This window comes from Nicotiana attenuata, chromosome 5 (assembly GCF_001879085.1).
Source record: "Nicotiana attenuata strain UT chromosome 5, NIATTr2, whole genome shotgun sequence".
Lineage (NCBI taxonomy): Eukaryota > Viridiplantae > Streptophyta > Magnoliopsida > Solanales > Solanaceae > Nicotiana > Nicotiana attenuata.
The window spans coordinates 49954818-49958890 of NC_031993.1; the positions used below are offsets into that span (position 1 = coordinate 49954818).

The 4073-nt window shown below is 36.0% G+C and overlaps 1 long non-coding RNA gene across 1 annotated transcript; it reads right to left on the reverse strand.

Moving 5' to 3' along the window:
- LOC109226393 lies at positions 1652–3339 on the reverse strand. The gene is made up of 2 exons (XR_002068048.1): positions 2625–3339; positions 1652–1938 (listed from the first exon to the last, which is right to left on the reverse strand). It is a non-coding gene; the product is annotated as an uncharacterized LOC109226393 (long non-coding RNA).

A 4073-nucleotide genomic window follows, 5' to 3' on the forward strand; every position in this document is an offset into this window, starting at 1 on the left:
CGCACGACACACCCATAAACAAGACTCTACTAGACACGGCTTGTAGACTCCCTAGGACGGAACTGCTCTGATACCATTTCTATCACGACCCAAACCTATAGGCGCAACGAGCACCCGGTACCTTACTCAACCGAGTACCAACATAACATATCTTTCTTATTGTACTTTTGTTGGCAAATGGAAAAAACGGGCCATCACGGGCTGACCAGAAAAAACACAGAGGAATACTCAATATAGGATGACTCAACCTAATATAAAAACTTATACATGTGATATACGGGCCTATAAGGCTAACATGATCATTTGTAAACTCAAAACATAAGCCGGCAAGGCCATGCAAGCATTCATATACATGACATCCGTCTACAAGCCTCTAAAAGTACACACCAACATCTGACATTCCTATTCGAAGTGAATAAACGCACCAACATCTTTCCCTGAGCTGATAGCCTACTTGGAGGACTCTCGACCTGTCTATTGGGACCTGCGGGTATGAAACGCAACGTCCCCAAGCAAAAGGGACGTCAGTACGAATAATGTACCGAGTATGTAAGGCACATAAATAAGTACATAACAGACATGGAAGAAATATAGAGTAAATGACTCAACCTGTAAGTCTGGATAACTCTGTAAATCATGAAATAACTATAGTGTCATGCATATGCGTATGAATATCATGTCGTGCATAGGTACATGTTTCATAACATCATCAGGCCTCTGAGGGCATCCCATCATATCATCTCGGCCACTGTGGGAAAATCATCAACGTATACCAGCTGATCAGGTGGTGGTGCGTATATAACGCCGTAACCTTTTCCCATATCCCAAATATATATATATATATATATATATATATATATATATATATATATATATATATATATATATATATATACGCGTATATAACGCCATCTGGTCATGGGTCAATGTGCATGTATAAATGCATGAGATACATATGAAATATGTTAATAAAATCTCTCGGTACGTCATAAGACCATTATCCCTTTGATTAATAACATGAAATAAACTTTACAAACTTACGTATTTTTTATACCCATGAACGGATGATAGAATAATATGACACATGGCGAATCAAGAACATAAGCATCTCTAGTATTTTTATGAATAGAATCATTTATGGAAATTGTGCATTTGCTCGTTTCGTTTGTATCATATAGATCATGCCAAAAGAAAAGAAGGGATAGCCTTAACATACCTAGAGTAGGAAAAAATCCGTATGACATTCCTGGAAAAGGTTGCACCGTACTCCCTTAGAATCGCGAAATCTCACGTTGCTAATGTGGTAATAATTCTCGTTGGAATTATTTGGTGTAGGATCAATTGGTTGATGAATCACGTTGCTAATGTTTTGTAGGGATTTCCACGAAATTGGTAACAACTTGTAACAAAGTCACTTTGCTAATCTCCAAACCTCACGTCTGAGGTAGTGTTTGAGAATGAAAAAATGTTGCTTTTTATTTAAAATCCTAGAATTTAGGTGTCTTGAAATTGATATGTTAGGTTGCCACTGTCACGCCCCAAACCTGGGGAGGCGTGACTGGCATTCGGTGCCGCACTGGCCCGAGCGAACCACTCTGCAATATTTTTTTTCTTTTGTAACTATCATGCAACATGGCCACAACTCGTAATGTACAACTGTAAGTGAGAAAACAATGTATTATTGAACCATTTTTCATAAAACATGAATACATATGGGCCGTCAAGTCCTCTGACATACTGTACAAAATGAACATCTGTCTATAAAGCCTCTAAGATTATTTGACATAAAATGTGACAGGTTACCGACCTATCCATAAGTATGTAGCAAAACTCTAACACTATACTCGACTGCACTCCGAATGAGGTGGAGTCTTACCGATCCTTCACTGAACGCCAATCTCGTCTACTATGAGGGATCGTCAAACTAATTATCTATACCTGCGGCATGAAACGCAATGTCCCCAGGCAAAAGGGACATCAGTACGAATAATGTACCGAGTATGTAAGGCACATAAATAAGTACATAGCATACATGGAAGAAATATAGAGTAAATGACTCAACCTGTAAGTCTGGATAATTCTGTAAATCATGAAATACTTATAGTGTCATGCATATGCGTATGAATGTCGTGTCGTGCATAGGTACATATTTCATAACATCATCTGATCTTTGAGGGCATCCCATCATATCATCTCGGCCACTGTGGGCAAATCATCAACGTATACCAGCTAATCAGGTGGTGGTGCGTATATAACGCCATAACCGTTATATATATATATATATATATATATATATATATATATATATATATATATATATATATAGCGCCATCTGGTCATGGGTTAGTGTAATGAATGTAGCATGAAATGCATAAGAAATACGTTAATAAGATTTTCTCGGAATGCCATAAAAATCAATATACCTTTCGGATAAACTTTATCAATACGTATTTTTCTGAGACCCATGAACAGACGATAGAATAATATGACTTATGGGAGAATAAAAATATACACAACTCTAGCATTTCTATGAATAGAGTTATTTATGGAAGTTGTGTATTTGCTCGTTTCGTTTGTGTCGTATAGAACATGCCAAAAAGAAATAAGGGATAGCCTTAACATACCTGGAAGAACTTAGGCTGGGCAGAAACCAACTCACATGTATCATTCCACCAACTATTGGGAAGCTTTATAAGCTAAGATGTTTAATCTTGTCACAGTTGACAGAACATAGTCACGGGAACTATACCTTATTCCATTGCAAATTCGAACCTTTTAACCGAGTTAAATCTTGATCATAACAACCTTAGAGGTAGAATACCTTCAAAAGTATTGCAAAATGTCAAAATCTGCTATATCTTACCCTGGACCAAAATAATTTAATTTGTGTCTCTTCCTTGGTTGTTTATAGACTTGAAGGCGCCCTTCCTCCATGCTTTGCTAGATACATGATGCTTCAAATATGACTTAGCAGTTTTCACCACATACACTAAAGCTTATGAATCTAATGCAACAGTAGCAGGAAAAATGACAGGAGAAATAACTCTTCATGTGAACAAACATCCATTTCAAGCGTTTCCACGATATCACCTGTAACTGCCACTTCATAGAATTTCCAGCGGACCTACCAGGAGAACTTGACAAATTCTAGAAAATTTCTCCACATAATTGAAATTGTACGCGCCCTTTAGTAAACCCCAACCTGACCTTACAAATTAGGAAGTTGATCGTATCAATTCCATCTAGTAACCAGTTCTATATGACCAATTCAGTTCGTCAAAAGATAATCGTCAACTAAAGACAATCGATAGGTGCAAAGTTATAGCATCAATAAAGTGGACTTTATCTCCTAACAATGTGACACCTATTTTAAATGACTAATGAGTCATTAAATAGAAGGTGAGGGGGTTGCCACATGGGGATGGGGTGGAAAGTTTAATCTTTATCCACTTAGGGGTCGTTTGGTTGGAATACAATTTATACCGGTATAAGTTATGCCGGTATAAGTTATATTGGGATAAGTTATGCTGGGATTGTTGTTTATTCATTGTTTGATATGTTGTATTAAGAATGACAATTGCATAATTTCTAAGAATAAGGTATAAGTTATACCGGTGCTAATTACCCCACCTTCTATAAGGTATAAGTTATCCCATTGTTAAAATTAACACCGGGATAACTTATATCTGGTTTGCTAACCAAACAGAGTATTAAGGTGGTATTAAATTTTTATACCACCCTTATATCTTCTTATACCTCATACCAAACGACCCCTTATTAGGTAATTAGGTAATGTCCCGTTACCCGGTAATTAAACAATTACCCGCATAATTAAGAAATGTCTCAAATTACTTAAAATATTACTCATTTTTAATAAACTTTATATATACCCTACTATCATGGTCATGTGGTATCATGTAAAATAAATACGTACACTATTATTTTATTAAAATATCTATGTAAAAATACATATATTTTCTCAACTTCTAATTTTCCTAATCTTATATAAAGACATTTAATTCTTAAAATGGTAAATATAACTCTCCACGACACCTTGATTTGTGTTTTTCGTC